We start from the raw sequence: 21,825 nt of genomic DNA, 5'->3' as shown, positions 1-21,825 counted from the left end.
CTTAGATATTGTGAATGCAGGTCGCATGGAGATGGAGTGGGAGCTAAGCGTTTGGGCTTATTTTTTATGAAAATTTCAATAAAATCCAAGGCTTTAAACGAGAAGATCTTCAATATATAACCTTTTTGTCACACAAACCTATTCCTAATGATTTGAATGCAGGTATTCGGCTTATGCTGGGGTAATATTCAAAAGAATTAACAAGGAAAGTGGGTGATAAAGCAGGAAGCTGAGTAAAGGATAATGCAAAATGGAGAGGAAGCGAGGTGAGTTAGCAAGCCAAAAGCTTCATCATGAGAGCAAAAAATAATATCTTCATCATGAGAGCAAAAAATAATATCTGAATCATCTGATTTCTATAATTATAAGACCCTAACATCGGCTCCAACTTGGGATGGCAGTCTCCTTGGAGGTGCCAAGAACTGTAGTTCTATGATTTTATAGATCAGTGCCTTCTCCATTGAGTTGTTCCCAAATCTGCAACCTGTTATGCCAACTCTCGAAATCAAAACCACTCTGCATACTGAACATTGAACTACACATTGAACTGAAAGTTGAGAAGCAAATTGAATTTGAAACTGAAAAAGGCTCAGAGTCCTGAGCTTATTTGCACCCTGCTGGCTACCCTATATTGTTTGAAAATCATGCTTACTTTAATAATACAGAAATGCCAATGAAGCCAGTGAAGCAGCTGCAAAAACAATTGGACTGCTTGACTGATTGCTAGTAAATTCAAAAGTATAATTTGGTCATGTGTCCACATAATCAAAGTTGTGATATATAATGGCAATTTCTGATGTATTTGGTCCTTATAGAGAAAACATGTTTGAAAACTTGAGCTGAAAAGAACCTCCATGTAATCTGCTATAGGATCAACAAAAGCATAATGTATGATATTTGCTTCTAGGCCTTCAATGACTAATTGATCAACTGTATCCTCAATATTAAACCCTGAAACTACTTCTTCAGTCTTGTACTTGAAAGCATAATCATCCTCAATCTGCCAGTCAAAAGGTAGTACAATTTCCTCTTGCTTTGGAGAAGGAATATTTTCCAAGAATTCTTTAGGATCTCAGAAATTATATGGCTGAATTTGAGAATGCAAAAGTTTAATGCCATTTTCATATTTTTCAGCAAATAACTCAAGAACACATATTTTAGTTTTAAGAGAAAACTAAAATGATGGTTGATCCTGTGACTGCCCTGTTGTTTTGTCGCAAAATATTTTGAAAGATATATATATATATATATATATATGAATAATATTTCCAAAATATTTTAAATGAAATTTATAATTAAATTTCTACAAAACTATGTGTTTTTTTCCAATCCGTGGTTTTGTTTTCTCTTTCCATGAATTCACAAAACCATGTGTAGTTTTGTTCCTATTACTCCTTCCTCTGTAAATTCATTTTATTTGTATGTAAATTCCTTTTACCCTTGTAGAATACCTGGATGGTTTTGCAAAACCATGTGTTGATTTGTATGGTTGGAAGAGTATTCTCACTTTACTCTTTTACTTTCACCTGCAACATGATTTTACACCTGTAAATTGATTTCACCTTAATCTTCTATCGTGAAATGCATTTACATGAATGCTATCTTTGCTCATCTGTACATTAATTTCATGTGAAATTTTCCCTTTTATTTTCTCTGATAAATTCATGGCATCTGTGAATTTTATTTCATGTGTTGCTGTAAAACCATTTTACCTTTGAATCTCATTCCACAACCTTAGTCTCATATTGCCTGTAGCTGTATAATTTTTCCTCTTCATGTGAAATTTTCCCTTTTATTTTCTCTGATAAATTCATGGCATCCGTGAATTTTATTTCATGTGTTGCTGTAAAACCATTTTATCTTTGAATCTCATTCCACGACCTTAGTCTCATATTCCCTGTAGCTATATAATTTTACCTCAAGTATGGTTTCATCCGCAGCTCTGAAATATTATAACATTCTCATATCTGTGTATTTCACTTGAAATTAACCCACCCTATATTCTCATAACATTTATAAGATTCAAAACCAAAACAATTAATGGTTTATCGCAGGGCTTTAAAGTGGTAGGTGGTATTATTTTAGAGGATGTGATATAACATGGGGCTGCTGTAGGAATTTACAGGGTAAGTTCCACAGAAAGAATACCAAAAGGACACCGCTCACAACCAGATCTCAAATCAATACACCAGTATTTTTGACGTGGTTAAAACCCTCAGAGTGCAAGGAGGGAAACACTCCACGGCCTGTCCCAACGTGGGTACTACAGGCAATTTATTAATCAAAGAATGAAAATTTACATAAGCTTCTCTCATGCACGGATTACCCGAACAATGACCCTCCATGAGCTTTAAATAGAACTCATGGACCAATCGGGTGTCAAGCCACGGATCAAGTGTCGGTAATACCGAGGTGAGAGTGAACCGTCGGATCACTACATATCGTGACCGTCGGATTGTAAGTTACAAAATGTACAACGGTAAAGAAACACACTTTACCTAACTCTAACCTAACTCTATGCTAGACCAAGTTGAACTTAACTATATCCTATGTGTCGGAATATCCTAACAGCTGCAACGTAGCTTTAAAGTGGTAGGTGGTATTATTTTAGAGGATGTGATATAACATGGGGCTGCAACGTAGCAAAAAGGTGGGCGGGGAAACAACTAATCTCGTGTGCTTTTGGGATGTTAAGTGTTAGATGAGCTGAGCGTGAGATATGGAATTTTAACCATTCATTATTTCCACGAATTTTGAGGTAAATAAAAATGAAGGAGGTTTAATTCTTAGTGCGAGGTGGCCCATTAGTTGACTTTGAAGGGGGAAGAAGTAGTATAGGCTTGCGGGGAGAAATTAATATAAATTCCAAAACTTTATATTAATAGGGTTTTGTGAAGTAAAAAGTAAAAAAAAATGAAGGGGTTTAATTCTTAGTGCGAGGTGGGCCATTAGTTGACTTTGCAAGGGGAAGAAGTAGTATAGGCTTGCCGGGAGAAATTAATATAAATTCCAAAACTTTATATTAATAGGGTTTTGTGAAGTAAAAGGTAAAAAGAGGGATTTTGTGTATATATACATTTTTTTTAAACTTTATGGGATTTATCCCACATTCACAAGGGAATATTCTTCATGATGGTTTATATAAGCCCATAGTCACATTGTGTTTCCACAAAATAAGCCCAAGACTACCCACTTGTGCTTGGTGTTAGGTGTGCTATGGTTAAGTATTGTGAACACAGGTTGCATGGAAATGGAGTGGGAACTAAGCTTTCGGACTGATTTTTTATGCAAATTTCAATAAAATCAAACGCTTTAAAACGAGAAGCTCTTCATCCCAACAATTTATAAAACAACTCTTAAATGTAAATTTGTTATTAACAAAAACATTAAAAAAAAAAAAAACATCAAACAAAAACAAAAAAATATCATAAAGTTCAAAAAAAATATTATCATAAATTTAAAGATACCAATTGAAAATTAATTGTATGCCATAACCAAACTGCTCATAAATTTTCCTCAATGTAATCATTCCTTTTGCCCTACCTAGTCTTATGCATTTCTACACTTTTGCATCCATACATTTTTCAACGCAATCATTCCTTTTGCCATGCCTGGCCTTTCACATTTCTACTTCCCTCTTTCCATCCACTGAGGCACTTTTGCAACCATACATTTCTCAATAAATTCATAGATGGGACCGCACCTTCAACTTTATGTGGAAATTATAGGACTCTCCCATCCCATGTACAATTTGTTCTTTGATTGCTCGGGCAACAATGAATCTAAGTTGCAATACTCTCAACTTTTCCTTCATTTCACATATATCATTATTGTACTCTTCCCACGCACATGCACGTATTTAGAGGACGAATCTATGATTTTGATATAAGTATTTAATTTTAGATTATGTATGTTAGTTATATATATATATATTAATTTGTGAAATAAGTTATTTGTTAAAAAAAAATTATAATTTAAGTTTTCATTAATTATGATAAAGTAATCATTTTTATTAAAAAATTGTATAATAAATATTTTAATTTTTTACTAATAAAGATATATTTAGTTTATTACTCATAATTAATAGTAATTTACTACTCATAATCAATAGTTAATTTCCCGATTTATATTTTAAATTTTTTTCCCTGTTATTTATTAGCATTTTAAAATTCATATTTATAAAAGTTGTGAGATAAAATAATTTCATTTATATATATATTTTAATTAAATATATTCACTTTATTGAATTTTTCATAAATAATAAAAAATTTAATTTTTCTATAAAATAACAAGTAGTTTTAATAATAGTTTTTCCATAATGGGGAGAAGGCGGAAGAGCGGGAACGGAACTAGGGTTCTGAGAAAATTCTCAACGGCGCCGACTGCACTGCACGGAATACGCTCAGGGACTGAAAGGAAATCTCTGCGGCGTGACAGAGCTGCAGGGCATTAGCGTTGCGCAATGGAACATCCTCAGGGGAGGGCGACAGAGCCCTCCCCTTCACAGCACGATCCTGAGCAAACGGTTATTTTTGGATCTGTAGATCAGGAAATCTTAAACAAAGGGAAAAAGCATCAAGATGATGACAAGGAGACCGGAAATCGGAAGATCAAAGACAACAACACACAAGAAGGAAGAGAAACTCCAGAAGAAGGCCCGAAAATATCCTCATCAACATGCCGACCAGTGGCCAAAGAACGGCCACGAATAGAGCTGCCGGGAGACAAGATTGACAGAAGAATAGAGTACATGAAAGATCATGCCCTCATTGGGAAGTTTATAGGGTTTTCGCTGACTGAGAAAGCCTTATACGGCTGGATTGCGGCGAAATGGAAACCCAAAGGAGATGTCACTCTGCAGCTAGGGCCGAAAGGCTTCTTCACTGTAATCTTTTTCTGTCTAGAGGACAAATACAAGATTCTGGGAGCAGGGCCTTACTTTTTTAACTCAGCAGGACTGTATCTGAGGGAATGGATTCCAAGATTCAACCCAGATAAAGAAGATCTCACATGGGCGTCGGTTTGGATCAGATTGTACTCTCTTCCAGATGAATATTGGGACGAGGATATTCTCAAGGGTATAGGAAATGGAGTGGGAGAATACATCAGAGCGGCGGAAGAAACCAAATCTCGTAAGTACATCTCCTATGCTCGAATATGTGTCTTTATCCGCCTGAATGAAGCTTTACCAGAGTCGGTAACTCTCGCCCACCGAGACGAAGAATGGATCCAGCCTCTCGACTATGAACACGTACCCTTTCGCTGCAGAAAGTGCCATGCTCTGGGGCATCTCTTCAGGGACTGCCCTCAAAATGCCAAAGCCAACACCCCTGACCCCTCTGAAACCCTAACCCAGGAAGGCTTTACCAAGGTCCCAAGCTGGAAGCGCCCGCATAAAAAGCCCCAGAATGGGAACAAACCCCAGCCTAACAAACCCCAAGGCCCAGTAACTAAGAACAACTTCGATATTCTTGCTCAGACCTCTGAAGAACAACCCCTGATCTCTGAGACCAACCCAGCTCGCCCATCTTCCTCATCCCATCTCCCTCCCTCAGATCCCCCTCCCAAATCTCAGCCCCCCATCATCATCCCAACTATCCTCAGCAGAAGTCAGAAAGAAATAGTAGAGATTCACAAGGATATGGAAGTCGACGGAAAGGCAGACCTCCCCCAGGACTCAGAGATCAATATAGAAGAAAGCAGTCAAGTGCAACAAATGGAAGAAGAGCCAGAAAGCATAGATCTAAATGGTCTGGATATTCTGGAATTAGAACTAGCTTGCAAAAAGAGAGCATACGACACAATATCAGAGAATCAACTCAATAAGCTCGAAGTGGTCATCTCGAGAGCCTATCATCAACACCAACTAGGGATACAACCAGGAAGTCACTGGGATGGCAGCCTACGCCCAAAGGATTCTAAAAAGAGAGGAAGGAAAACAGATCTCCAGCGAACGATCGAGATTGGAAAAATCCTGGTAGATTCTGGCAGGTATGCTAAGTTGACGAAGTACTACAAGCCCTCCATTAACAGTTGAACCATGAAGCTTGTATCATGGAACTTAAGAGGGCTTAATAGCCCTGGAAAACTTAGGATGTTAAAAAACATGATTAAAATGGAAAAGCCACAGATGTGTTTTCTCCAGGAAACCAAGTGTAATAGTTCTACACTAGGCAGTATCCTCTCAAAAGCATGGCCAGGTTGTCGCTCAGTTGCAGTAGACGCCTCGGGAGCCTCAGGAGGGCTTGCTATAGTATGGAATACCCAAGCGGTAACCCTCACAGATTTTCATGCCTCTCATCACCTCATACAGGCGGCCTTTCATATATTGGGTACCAACATACATGGAAATTTATCAAATGTATATTTCCCGCAAGATACAGGAAGAAAAATTGTGCTCCTTAACACTATAGCAGCTCTGAGCAATAACAGGAGGCACCCACTATGGATTGTTTCCGGAGACTTTAACATGATCACTAAAATCGAGGAGAAGATAGGAGGGAGAATAAGAATGGAACCAGAAGTTGCTCGCTTCAAGGACTTCATCCAAAATGCGTCTCTCATAGACATGCCATTCAGTAATGGTACCTTCACTTGGAGCAATCGCAGAACTGGAAAACATCAAATTTCCTCCAAATTGGATCGCTTCCTCATCTCAGACAATGCGGTTCATCTAGGAGGAGACATCTCAGCTGCAATTCTTGCACACAGAGGATCGGATCACTGGCCGATTACTCTACAGTGGCAAAGACCAGGAGACTTGACAAAAAGACCCTTCCGCTTTGAAGGGTTCTGGCTCTCACACCCTACATTCAAAGACTTTGTCAAGACCATTTGGGCATCTTTTCCTTCAAAAGGATAAAAAATGTATCAGTTCCAACAGAAGCTAAGATTTCTAAAAAATCACCTAAAAAGATGGAATAGGGAGACCTTTGGAAATATTTTTAAGGCGCAACAAGAGTTAAATCAGGAACTGATGGATCTCCAACAAAAGATTATCACAGAAGGGCATACGGAGGCTACCCTGGAACAGGAAAGGCTCATCCATAGCCAGCTCGAGGACAGAAGAAAGCAGGAGGAAATCTATTGGAGGCAAAAGTCAAGGGTCAGATGGCTGAAGGAGGGGGAGCGCAACACTAAATTCTTCCACAGAACCACGGTGCAGAGAAGGATGCATAATAACATACCTTTCATCCAGAATCAAGAAGGGGCAAAAGTAGAGAAGCATGAGGAAATCGAAGAGGTACTCCTCAATCACTTCCAACATGTCCACCATGAACCAATGGAAGATCGGCAACAGGCTATTAGGAAAATAATCAGCAACGTGCCAAAGCTCATCAAGGAGGAACATAATGAGCTTCTCATGCGCCCTATTCTCCCCCAGGAAGTGGATGAGGCAATGTCCCAGCTTAAAGAAGGAAAGGCCCCTGGCCCAGATGGATTTACCACCACGTTCTTTCACGCTTTCTGGGATATGATAAAGTTGGAGGTCTGGCAGATTGTAGAAGAATCAAGAGCCCTGCGCTGGCTTCTTCCCTCCCTCAACTCCACCTTCATCACTCTCATCCCTAAAGAGGAGGACTCTATTACCCCTGATAAATTCAGGCCAATAGCACTATGCAACGTCATCTACAAAGTCATATCTAAAGTTATTGCAAATAGGCTTAAGCCTCTCTTACCTCTGCTCATCTCACCGGAACAATCGGGGTACGTGGAAGGACGACAGATAATGGATGGCATTCTCCTCACGCATGAGATAATACACTCCCTCAAGCATTCAAAGCAAGCAGGTATGATACTCAAACTGGATCTCTCTAAAGCGTTTGATAAACTCAGCTGGACTTATATTCAACATATGTTAAAAGCTTTTGGATTTTGCTCCATGTGGATCCGATGGATCATGAGCCTAATCACTTCCACTCACTTTTCCATCCTTGTGAACGGTATCCCCTCCCGCCCCTTCAAACCCTCGCGAGGTATCAGGCAAGGGGACCCCCTATCCCCCTTCCTCTTTGTGCTTATGGCTGAAGGTCTTGGTCGACACATTAAACACGCCCTCCATTCTCAGCAGCTTAAAGGTATTTCTGTTCACAATACCCCTGCCACCTCTCATCAGCAATTCGTTGATGACACCATGCTTTTCGGCTACCCCTCTGTCCAGGAAGCCTCTTGTTTAAAAGCCCTTCTCAATGATTTCTCTGAAGCCTCTGGCACCCATGTCAACTGCTCCAAATCGCAGATTTTCTTCTTTCACACACCGCCTTCTGTTAAATCTGCTGTCATTCGCATTCTGGGCTTCCCCTCTGCAACCCTCCCCTCTAAATATCTCGAAGCCCCCCTCACTGCCTCAGCCATAAAGCATCCAGCATGGCGATCTCTCCTAGAGAAGCTTGATACCCGTCTCAAACTCTGGACATATAGATCTCTAAATTTAGCCAGTCGGGTGGTGCTCATCAAGTCTGTTCTTCAGGCAATGCCTCTTTACCTTTTCTCTATCCTAGCCGCGCCAAAGTGGGTCCTAAAAAGAATAAGGAACCTTCAGCGTGACTTTTTATGGGGCAGCTCGGCAACTAATCGCAAGTGGGCGCTGGTTAAATGGACTACTGTATGCATGCCCAAAGACAAGGGTGGCATCGGGCTGAGGGACCCGGAGTATAGCAATTCCATTATGAACGCCAAGATCTGGTGGCAATGGATCACTAATCCAGAAAAGCCCTGGGTAAAAATCTGGACAACAAAATATGCCAACAATAGACCTCAAGAAGAGCTCATCAGATTTATTCCCATCGAAAAGGGGTCGCTAATCTGGAATGCGGCCAAACAACACTATCAGCTAATTCAACAACACAACTTCTGGGAAATTAGGAACGGGTGCACGACAAGATTCTGGACAGATGCTTGGAACTAGATGCCCAAGCTTACTAATGTTCTTCATCCATCTCTGATACCAGACAGGCAGGAGCAGCAGCAGGAAAAAGTCCAACAATTTTGGACACAGGAGACGGAGCATGGATTCAGAAAATGGAGACAGAGTAATCAAATACTCATTAATACAAATATCCGGGAGGCAGAAGAGTTGGAGAAAGAGTTAAGAAAAAGAAGCATAAGGTATAATGAAGACAATGACATCCTCAGATGGGGATACCAACCCAAAGGGACCTACTCCACCTCGGAAGCCTACAAATTAGTCTGCAGCTTCCCCACTCCTTCAGATCCATTATGGAGCAAAATATGGGATCTTGGATCATGGCCCAAAATCTCCTTCTTTCTCTGGCTGGTGGGACATAAAAGAATTCTCACATGGGATAAACTAAGGAGACGAAACTTTCAAGGTCCCTCCATCTGTCACAACTGCTATCAAAGCGAAGAAACTCTTCAACACCTCTTGGATACTTGCCCTCTAGCCAATAAGTTATGGGAAAAGGTAAGCTTCAGATGCCAAAAAAGATGTAGAGGGGAAAACGACATCATTAATTCCATGAGACAGTGGCCAAAGAACCCCTACAAGAGCGAGATCCTCAACTATCTATGGAACATCATCCCGGGAACTGTCCTATGGAACATTTGGAAGGAAAGAAACAAACGTATATTCAAAAACAATCGCTCTCCAATTGAAGAAATTTGGAACAGGCTACATGGGAATCTCAAAGAAACGATGTCGCTTCGAGCTTGGACAAAGGAGGATTTCCCCTCTACAGATAATGAAAAAAGCATTCTTGACAACTGGCAACTGCATTTGCCTCAAGAAGTCTTCAGGAATGGTCCTGCTAATAGTAGCATCAAGGACAAAAGAAGCTGGAACGCCCCCCCTAAAAACTCATACAAACTCAACTTTGATGGGGCGTCCAAAGGAAATCCTGGAGAAGCTAGATTTGGAGGCATACTGAGGAACCATGAAGGCACTCCTTTGCAGATCTACTTTGGCAATATTGGGTGGGATACCAACAACTCCGCAGAGTTAGAGGGACTCTGGCAAGGTCTCCTGCTAGCCTGGAACCTCAACCTTCAACCCCTGATTGTAGAAGGCGACTCCCAGATCCTTATAAACATGGCCACGCGCATACAGAACGGCTCTCAAGCTAGGAAAGTTGCTTCCAGTTGGAGGCTAGAAGCGAGGCTGAATGCAATTGAACAAGACCTGCGTAATAACAGAGCCATCTCCTTCAATCACACAAAAAGAGAGGGCAACAAGGTAGCTGACCTCCTGGCCAACATTGGGGTTGAAAATAAACAGACCCTCATATCAGGAAACACAGATATCATCCCAAACAATCTCCAGGTCCAGGAATGCGAAAGCCTGATCCAAAGAGATGCAGTTTTCCCGGATGCGGGTGACACGACAGGTAACGAGGACGAGCCACATGACATTCATGTGCCGCCACAGTTGTAAGGGAGGCATTCAATGCCGGTTCGGCGCCATGGAATATATGTCAAGGCATATTGCAGGTCGGCATTCATTTCCGCATTCAAGTCACAGGCTCGACTGCATCAAGCAGTTAAGGTGTCCGGGGTTTGAGGTTTCGGTGCAATGGCTAGAAACGAGGATGAAGGGGCTCAGAAAATGCTGCTCCACGCTCATCGTCTGGCATCCTGCGGTCTGGATGTCACCTGGTCTTCGGCTCTCTGGGATTCATCTCTTGACGTCCCTCGCCTGGTCTTCGGCTCTTTGCCTAAGGTATATCATCTCGCATTTGAGGGGCCTCTGTGTCAATTACACCTCTGGGTCCTTACCTGTTGCCCGCTCGCCTCTTTGTCATTTTCGCCTCCCCACCCCGCTCTGCTCTTCACCCTCGATGCTCAGGCAAACATGGTCAGGCCTCGACAGCGTTTACTCAGCCGTCAAGGCTCTGCATGCGGAGGGTCCTCTTGGCCTTCTGTGGGAGCTCCTCACCCCCATTGTCGTTGCTGCTCTTGCCATCATTCTTCTACAACCAATCCTATTCAACCTAGGAAATTATTGGACTCTAGCAGCCCTGACCCTGACTCAGTGCCTTCGCCAGCCTTCAGCTCAACCATTTTTACCTTCAACAGCTCGAATGACAGGCCCCGTATCAATGCCCATGTCTCAGTATTATTTCTGGAGGAAGCTCCATCCGACAATGAAGATCTCCGCGGCAAGGGAACGCATCAGGGTGAAAGGCCCAAATTTGCCCAGGCCATGCCTGGAAAGGAAGCAGAACATACCCCCGGCCTTCCCCAGCCTTGGGAGGCATCCACATCCAAGAAAGACGACGTCAAATTGGATCCCCTCCCTTCAGCGGAGGATTTGGGAGAATTCGGGTGGTGCCCGATCGTTGAAGAGCAGCCGGAGGAGTAGCTGGTCCTCTGTGCAGCATTACCCTCTCCAGCATCACTCAGGTTCTGTTTCGGCTTTCGGCTCTCGGCTTATGTCTTGTTTAGTGCATGTTTGTGTCTTGATGTCTGAAGCCCCTGCGTGGGAAAATGTTGTTGGCTATCTGCTGCCCCTGGGCGGGCTTTCTAGTTTGAAATTTTTGCTCTTTTTTGAAGTATACGGAACCCCTGTGTGGGATGTTTTGGCTAGTTTGAAAAGGTTGCTCTGTTTTGAAGAAACTGGAACCCCTGCGTGGGATGTTTTAGCTAGTTATGGCACCTCTGCGAAGGTGGCTCTTTTGACATCCTACAGTCCAGAGTGCCAAAGTCGGGCCTCTGGGGATGAAACTCCATGGTTGTAATGTTTCTACTGTTACTGTAAATAATATATTAGTTTTTTAGCGAGATTTTTTTTTTTCCATAATTAATAATGGAGAATTTAGTTATTGCGCAACCCTCAAACCTAGGAAGATATGTTGTAACGTCTTGTTATGTTATGTAAACATTTTGACAAGGTAAAATAAAAATAAATGTAAAATAAATTAATAATTTAATAATGACGGTTTTCTTAGCTCTAGGTTTTGACAACCCATGGTTGAGGAAATCCATTATGGAATGTAAAAGTAGTGCAATCCATTTCTATATATCAATTTAATCAAGCACAATGTTTTTTCCTTTTATCTAGGATAATTGGTAACTGGTGAGAGTTATCTTGTACAAGGCCCAAGATCAAATCCAACTAGCTGCCACTGTAAACTTAAGCTAGATCAAATCCAACTCGTTGCCACTGTAAACCTAAGCTAGGTGCAACAGCCTGCAAGCCGCACACAATAGAAATTAACTTATGCCTGCAATTAACTTATGCCTCAACAAGAGCCAAAACGTCGGCACACAATAGCAATTAACTTATGCCTCAACAAGAGCCAAAACGTCGGCTCAGGGGTCGCCTACTCTTCTAGCCAAGACACAAGCCATATACTCAATGAGTTTTGAACCTCCATGTCATGGGTTTCACCGAGCGAAACTTACCGTTAAACCCCATATCATTGTATTAATCAAGCACAATGTTATCACCCTGTAATTTGAAAGCTGTAGGACAAATCACAAGAATGTAACATCAAACCAACTTCGGGATGGGAATCTAACACTTCCAATCCCAGAGAGGGCTCTCTATGTAAAATTTATCTTTGTTTTTTGAAAATCTTAGACTAGTTATGATTGTACATGGGTTTGGGGTTTTGATTTGGGTTTTGGAAGACTAATTGTATTCAATTTAATTAGCATCTATTGGGCAATGGAGCCAGGAGGTAAACTGGATGGTTGCATCAATTTCCCACATAGTAAACTCAGGGCAAGTTAGGAATATTTACTGGATCTTTCAAAATAATAAGTGGATGATGGTAGAACAATGAAAACCTTCAGCAGAACTAAAGAGAAATTAATAATTCTTTAGTGTGGCATTCAGTCAATCAGGTAGAACTAAAGAGCAGTCAAGAATTCTTTAGTGTGGACTTTAGTAGAAAACATACAAATTGCAAAAGCAGCTAGGATAAGGTACTTAAAAGTAATCCTATTCATTCATTTCTGTTTTGCAATTGGAATTTAGATGATTACAGTGAAGAGATGATAGTGAAACACTTTAACATAAGAAAAACATCACCAGAGCCACAAGAATCCTATGAATGGTCTGCTTAGTATTGATGCTCTAGTGCTTTAAAAAAAAACTTACAATGCTCCAACAGATCACTAATATTTCCGATCTCAAACAATTGACCTCTAATACTTCAAAAGCAGAAGTATTTATACAAAATTTACAAATTGTTTACAATAAATGTTGTCTCTGATAGAGAGGAGATTTTTAGACTATAGATGAACTAAAAGCTCTAACTGTTGCAGACTAATAGTTCTAGTGGAATGTGCTATGCATATGTTTTGGCTGTGGAAGTGGGAGCAGGTAGGATGTGGACCCAAATTTGTGGCTGTGCTGGCAGATGAACTAGCAGATGCAGATGTATCTCTCTTTTTCTTAGTAATTCACTCAACTGCTTGCTGATCCTCTGACTTGATAATCTAAGACTTCCCTCACTGATGGTTGATCCTGTGATTGTCGTTTTATCATTCATTAGTGTCACAAAATATTTTGAAAAATATATAATAATAATAATATATATATATATATATATATATATATATATATATATATATATATATATATATATATATATGAATAATATTTCCAAAATATTTTAAATGAAATTTATAATTAAATTTCTACAAAACTATGTGTTTTTTCCAATCCGTGGTTTTGTTTTCTCTTTCCATTAATTCACAAAAGCATGTGTAGTTTTGTTCCTATTACTCCTTCCTCTGTAAATTCATTTTATCTCTATGTAAATTCCTTTCACCCTTGTAGAATACCCGGATGGTTTTGCAAAACCATGTGTTGATTTGTATGGTTGGAAGAGTATTCTCACTTTACTCTTTTACTTTCACCTGCAACATGATTTCACCATGCCTATAAATTGATTTCGCCATGCCTGTAAATTGATTTCACCTTAATCTTCTACCATGAAATGCATTTACATAAATGCCATCTTTGCTCTCTTGTACATGAATTTCATGTGAAACTTTCCCTTTTATGTTCTTTGATAAATTCATGGCATCCATGAATTTTATTTCATGTGTCACTGTAAAACCATTTTACCTTTGAATATCATTCCACAACCTTAGTCTCATATTGCGTGTAGCTATATAATTTTACCTCAAGTATGGTTTCACTCGTAGCTATGAAATATTACTGAATTCTCATATCTCTGTATTTCACTTGAAATTAATCCACCATATATTCCCGTAACATTTATAAGATTCAAAACCAAAACAGTTAATGGTTTATCGCAATTATTTTAGAGGACACGATATAACATGGGGCTGCCACTTAGCAAAAAGGTAGGTGGGGAAAACAAATAAGCTTGCGTGCTTTTCGGATGTTAAGTGTTGGATATGGAATTTTAACCATTCATTTATTTCCACGAATCTTGAGGTAAATAAAAATGAAGGGAGTTTAATTCTTAGTGCGGGGTGGGCCATTGGTTGACTTTGTAGGGGGAAGAGGTAGTATAGGCTTGCGGAGAGAAATTAATATAAATTTCAAAACTTTATATTAATAGGGTTTTGTGAAGTAAAGGGTAAAAAGAGGGATTATATATATATATATATATATATTTCTTTTTTCTTTTTTCTTTATGGGATTTATCCCACATTCATAAGGGAACATTCTTCATGATGGTTTATATAAGCTAATAGTCACATTGTGTTTTGACAAAATAAGCCCAAAGCTACCCACTTGTGCTTGGTGTTAGGCGTGCTAGGCTTAGGTGTTGTGAATGCAGGTTGCATGGAGTGGGAGCTAAGCTTTTGGGCTTATTTTTTATGAAAATTTCAATAAAATCCAAGGCTTTAAAACGAGAAGCTCTTCAATATATAACCTTTTTGTCACACAAACCTATTCCTAATGATTTGAAAGAAGGTAGTCGGCTTATGCTGGGGTAATATTCAGATGAATTAACAAGGAAAGTGGGTAATATTTAGATGAATTAACAAGGAAAGTGGGTGATAAAGCAAGAAGTTGAGTAAAGGATAATGCAAAATGGAGAGGAAGCGGGGTGAGTTAGCAAGCCAAAAACTTCATCATGAGAGCAAAAAATAATATCTGAATCATCTGATTTCCTATAATTATAAGACCCTAACATCAGCTCCAACTTAGGGATGGCAGTCTCCTTGGAGGTGCCAAGAATTGCAGATCTCTGATTTTATAGATCAGTGCCTTCTCCATTGAGTTGTTCCCAAATCTGCAACCTGTTATGCCAACTCTCAAATTGAAATCAAAACCACTCTGCATACTGAACATTGAACTACACATTGAACTGAAAGTTGAGAAGCAAACTGAATTTGAAACTAAAAAAGGCTCAGATTCCTGTGCTTATTTGCACCCTGCTACCTACCCTATATTGTTTGAAAATCAGGCTGACTTAAATAATACAGAAATGCCAATGAAGCCAGTCAAGCAGCTAAAAAAACAATTGGACTGCTTGATTGATTGCCAGTAAATTCAAAAGTATAATTTGGTCATGTGTCCACATAATCAAAGCTGTGATATATAATGGAAATTGCTGATGTATTTGGTCCTTATAGAGAAAACATGTTTGAAAACTTGAACTGAAAAGAACCTCCATGTAATATGCTATAGGATCAACAAAAGCGTAATGTATGATATTTGCTTCTAGGCCTTCATTGACTAACTGATCAATTGTATCCTCAATATTAAACCCTGAAACTACTTCTTCAGTCTTGTACTTGAAAGCATAATCATCCTCAATCTGCCAGTCAAAAGGTAGTACAATTTCCTCTTGCTTTGGAGAAGGAAGATTTTCCAAGAATTCTTTAGGATCTCGGAAATTATATGGCTGAATTTGAGAATGAAAAAGTTTAATCCCATTTTCATATTTTTCAGCAACTAACTCAAGAACACATATTTTAATTTCAGGAGAAAATTTTCTTGATTTGAAAATAAGAAACACAGCTCTTAAAAAATCTTCATCAAGCTGAAATTCTAATAACTCATCCTTGAATTCATTTAAAATTTCATGAAATGAAAGGTTTGCCACAAACCTTATCATCTTGTATCACCATTAATGCTTTGGAATATGGATCTTGAACAATGGAGTCGCCAGGTGAAAGTGCAACCTTCTGGTGTCTAATCATTGTTCACCATCAACAATCAGATCTGAACTTTGATGCACTTTTCTGAGGAAGATAAAAAGTTATGTCCCGAGTATGGTCACCACTATGTTATCAACATGTAATTTGAAGGCTGTAGGACAAATCACAAGAATGTAACATCAAACCAACTTCGGGATGGGAATCTAGCCCTTCCAATTCTAGGGAGGGCTATCTCTGTAAAAATGATCTTTGTTGCTTGAAAATCTTAGACTAGTTATGATTGTACTTGGGTTTGCGGTTTTGATTTGGGTTTTGGAAGACCGATTTTATTCAATTTAATTAGCATCTATTGGGCAATGGAGTCAAAAGGTAAACTAGATGGTTGCATCAATTTCCCATAGAGTAAACTTAGGGCAAGTTAGGAATATTTACTGGATCTTTTAGAATAATAAGTCGATGATGGTACAACAACAAAAACCTTCAACAAACTAAAGAGCAATTAAGAATTATTTAGTGTGGCATTCACAAGCAAAACTAAATATTAGTAAAGAATTCTTTAGTGTGGCCTTTAGTAGGAAACATACAGATTGCAAAAGCAACCAAAATAAGGTTCTCAAAAGTAAATCCTATTCATTCATTTCTGTTTTGCAATTGGAATTTAGATGATTACAGTGAAGAAATGACAATGAAACACTTTAACATAAGAAAAACATCACCAATATTTAAGCCACAAGAATCCTATGAATGGTCTGCTTAGTATTGATGCTCCAGTGCTTTAAAAAAAACTTACAATGCTCCAACAAATCACTAATATTTCTGATCTCAAACAATCGACCTCTAATACTTCAAAAGCACAAGTATTTATACAAAGTTTACAAACTGTTTATATTAAATGTTGTCTCTAACAGACATGACATTTTTAGACTATAGATGATCTAACTGCTGCAGATTAATAGTTCTGGTGGAATGTGTTGTGCAAATGCTGTTGCTGTGAAATTGGGAGCAGGTAGGATGTGGACTCAAATTTGTGGCTGTGGCGGGCGATGATGAACTGGTAGATGCAAATGTATCTCTCTTTTTCTTAGTAATTCACTCAAATGCATGCTGATCTTTGACTTGATAATCTGAGACTTCCCTCACTGATGGTTGATCCTGTGACTGCCCTGTTGTTTTATCATTCATTAGTGTCACAAAATATTTTGGAAAATATATAATAATATATATATTTGAATAATATTTCCAAAATATTTTAAATGAAATTTATAATTAAATTTCTACAAAACTATGTGTTTTTTGGAATCCGTGGTTTTGTTTTCTCTTTCCATGAATTCACAAAACCATGTGTAGTTTTGTTCCTATTACTCCTTCCTCTTGTAAATTCATTTTATTTGTATGTAAATTCCTTTTACCCTTGTAGAATACAAGGATGGTTTTGCAAAACCATGTGTTGATTTGTATGGTTGGAAGAGTATTATCACTTTACTCTTTTACTTTCACCTGCAACATGATTTTACACATGTAAATTGATTTCACCATGCTTGTAAATTGATTTCACCTTAATCTTCTATGGTGAAATGCATTGACATGAATGCTATCTTTGCTCTCTTGTACATTAATTTCATGCTCTCTTGTACATTAATTTCATGTGAAATTTTCCCTTTTATTTTCTCTGATAAATTCATGGCATCCGTGAATTTTATTTCATGTGTCGCTGTAAAACCATTTTACCTTTGAATCTCATTCCACAACCTTAGTCTCATATTGCCTGTAGCGGTATAATTTTACCTCTTCATGTGAAATTTTCCCTTTTATTTTCTCTGATAAATTCATGGCATCTGTGAATTTATTCACGTATCGCTATAAAACCAATTTACCTTTGAATCTCATTCCACAACCTTAGTCTCATATTGCCTGTAGCTATATAATTTTACCTCAAGTAAGGTTTCACCGGCAGCCCTGAAATGTTACAACATTCTCATATCTCTGTATTTCAGTTGAAATTAACCCACCCTATATTCTCATAACATTTATAAGATTCAAAACCAAAACAATTAATGGTTTATCACACCGCTTTAAAGTGGTAGGTGGTATTATTTTAGAGGACGAGATATAACATGGGACTACAATGTAGCAAAAAGGTGGGCGGAAACAGCTAATCTCGTGTGCTTTTGGGATGTTAAGTGTTAGATGAGCTGAGCGCCAGATATGGAATTTTAACCATTCATTATTTCTACGAATTTCGAGGTAAATAAAAATGAAGGGGGTTTAATTCTTAGTGTGGGGTGGGCCATTAGTTGACTTTGCAGGGGGAAGAAGTAGTATAGGCTTGCGGGGAGAAATTAATATAAATTCCAAAACTTTATATTAATAGGGTTTTGTGAAGTAAAGAGTAAAAAGAGGGATTTTATGTATATATACATTTTTTTTATAAACTTTATGAGATTTATCCCACATTCACAAAGGAACATTCTTCATGATGGTTTATATAAGCCCATAGTCACATTGTGTTTGGACAAAATAAGCCCAAGGCTACCCACTTGTGCTTGGTGTTGGATGTGCTATGCTTAGGTATTGTGAATGCAGGTTCCATGGAGATGGAGTGAAAGCTAAACTTTTGGGCTTATTTTTTATGCAAATTTCAATAAAATCAAAAGATTTAAAATGAGAAGCTCTTCATCCCAACAATTTATAAAACAACTCTTAAATATAAATTTGTTATTAACAAAAATATTAAAAAAAAATTATCAAACAAAAAGCAAAAAAATATTATCATAAATTTAAAGATAGCAATTGAAAATTAATTGTATGCCATAACCAAACTACTCTTAAATTTTCCTCAATGTAATCATTCCTTTTGTCATTCCTAGTCTAATCCATTTCCACACTTTCGCATCCATACTTTTTTCAATGCAATCATTCCTTTTGCCATGCCTAGTCTTTTACATTTCTGCTTCCCTCTTTCCATCCACCTGAGGCACTTTTGCATCCATACGTTTCTTAATAAATTCATAGATGGGACCGCACCTTCAACTTTATGTGGAAATTATAGGACTCTCCCATCCCATGTACAATTTGTTCTTTGATTGCTCGGGCAACAATGAATCTAAGTTGCAATATTTTCAACTTTTCCTTCATTTCACATATATCACATATATCATTATTGTACTCTTCCCATGCACATGCACGTATTTAGAGGACGCATCTATGATTCTGATATAAGTATTTAATTTTAGATTATGCATGTTAGTTATATATATACTAATATGTGAAATAAGTTATTTTTTAAAAAACAAAATTTATAATTTAAGTTTTCATTAATTATGATAAGTTAATAATTTTTATTAAAAAATTGTATAATAAATATTTTATTTTTTTACTGATAAAGATATATTTGGTTTATTATTCATAATCACTAGTTAATTTAACGATTTATATTTTAATTTTTTTTCTTTGTTATTTATTAGCATTTTAAAATATATATAAGATTTATATATATATATATATATTCACTTTATTGAATTTTTCATAAGTAACAAAAAATTTAATTTTTCTATAAAATAACAAGTAGTTTTAATAATATTTTTTCCATAATTAATAATGGAGAATTTGTTATTGCGCAACTCTCAAACCTAGAAAGATATGCTGTAATGTCTTGTTATGTTATGTATTTTGACTAGGTAAAAATAAAAATAAAAGTAAAATAACTTAATAATTTAATAATGACGATTTTCTTAGCTCTAGGTTTTGACAACCCATGGTTGAGGAAATCCATTATGGAATGTAAAAGTAGCGTAATCCATTTCTATATATCAATTTAATCAAGCACAATGTTTTTTTTTTTAATCTAGGATAATCCGTAATTGGTGAGAGTTATCCTGTACAAGGCCCAGGATCAAATCCAACTCGCTACCATTGTAAACCTAAGCTAGATCAAATCCAACTGGCTACCACTGTAAACCTAAGCTAGGATCCTGTACAAGGCCCATGATCAAATCCAACTCGCTACCATTGTAAACCTAAGCTAGATCAAATCCAACTGGCTACCACTGTAAACCTATGTAAACCTATGCTAGGTGCAACAGCCTACAACAGCCTGCAAGCTGCACACAATAGCCATTAACTTATGCCTAAGCTAGATCAAATCCAACTGGCTGCCACTGTAAAGCTAAGCTAGGTGCAATAGCCTGCAAGCCGCACACAATAGCAATTAACTTATGCCTAAGCTAGAACAAATCCAACTGGTTGCCACTGTAAACTTAAGCTAGGTGAAACAGCCTGCAAGCCACACATAATAGTTGTTAACTTATGCCTCAACAAGAGCCGAGACGTCGCCATTAACTTATGCCTAAGCTAGATCAAATCCAACTGGCTGCCACTATAAAGCTAAGCTAGGTGCAATAGCCTGCAAGGCGCGCACAATAGCAATTAACTTATGCCTAAGCTAGAACAAATCCAACTGGTTGCCACTGTAAACCTAAGCTAGGTGTAACAGCCTGCAAGCCACACACAATAGCAGTTAACTTATGCCTCAACAAGAGCCGAGACGTCCGCTCGGGGTCGCCTACTCTTCTAGCCAAGACACAATAGGCCATATACTCAATGAGATTTGAACCTCCATTTTGTGGGTTTCACCCAGCGAAACTTACCATTAAACCCCATATCATAGTATTAATCAAGCACAATGTTATCACCCTGTAATTTGAAGGCTATAGGAAAAATCACAAGAATGTAACATCAAACCAACTTCGGGATGGGAATCTAGCCCTTCCAATCCTAGAGAGGGCTCTCTTTGTAAAATTTATCTTTGTTGCTTGAAAATCTTAGACTAGTTATGATTGTACTTGGGTTTGGGGTTTTAGGGCTCTCTTTGTAAAATTTATCTTTGTTGCTTGAAAATCTTAGACTAGTTATGATTGTACTTGGGTTTGGGGTTTTGATTTGGGTTTTGGAAGACTAATTGTATTCAATTTAATTAGCATCTATTGGGCAATGGAGTAGAGGTAAACTAGATGGTTGCATCAATTTCCCACATAGTAAACTCAGGGCAATTTAGGAATATTTACTGGATCTTTCAAAATAATAAGTGGATGATGGCAGAATAATGAAACCTTCAGTAGAACTAAAGAGAAATTAATAATTCTTTAGTGTGGCATTCAGTCAATCAGGCAGAACTAAAGAGCAGTCAAGAATTCTTTAGTGTGGCCTTTAGTAGAAAACATACAAAGTCAAGAATTCTTTAGTGTGGCCTTTAGTAGAAAACATACAAATTGCAAAAGCAGCTAGGATAAGGTACTCAAAAGTAAATCCTATTCATTCATTTCTCTTTTGCAATTGGAATTTAGATGATTACAGTGAAGAGATGATAGTGAAACACTTTAACATAAGAAAAACATCACCAGAGCCACAAGAATCCTATGAATAGTGTAATAACCCTGGTAACTTGTAATTTCCGGTAAATGCTGTGGTAAAAACAATATGGGTGACAACTTGTTTTTAAAAAAAAAAGACATTATTATTTGTTAAAAGAAAATATAATGAACTATTTTACACATGTGTTGAATGAAATGCTGGCAGCCTCCAAAAAGAGGCTTTTCTATTAAAAGAAATTAATCAGTTAAGGAACTGAAAAGAAAGACAACTGCCTCTCACCCTGAAGAGGGCTTGGAAGGAAAAACCTCTGGGCTGTTTGGGAACAGGCAGAGGAGAGATTCCAGAGAAGAGAGAGTTGCAGAGTGAAAGAAAAGGGTTATGTCTGGTTGTGATCAGATGACCCAG

Source organism: Pinus tabuliformis, chromosome 5_2 (genome assembly GCF_031772625.1).
Source record: "Pinus tabuliformis cultivar Carrire ecotype Pingquan chromosome 5_2, CPIR1, whole genome shotgun sequence".
Taxonomy (NCBI): domain Eukaryota; kingdom Viridiplantae; phylum Streptophyta; class Pinopsida; order Pinales; family Pinaceae; genus Pinus; species Pinus tabuliformis.
The sequence above is the reverse complement of the archived record's forward strand: the minus strand, read 5'-3'. Positions refer to the sequence as shown.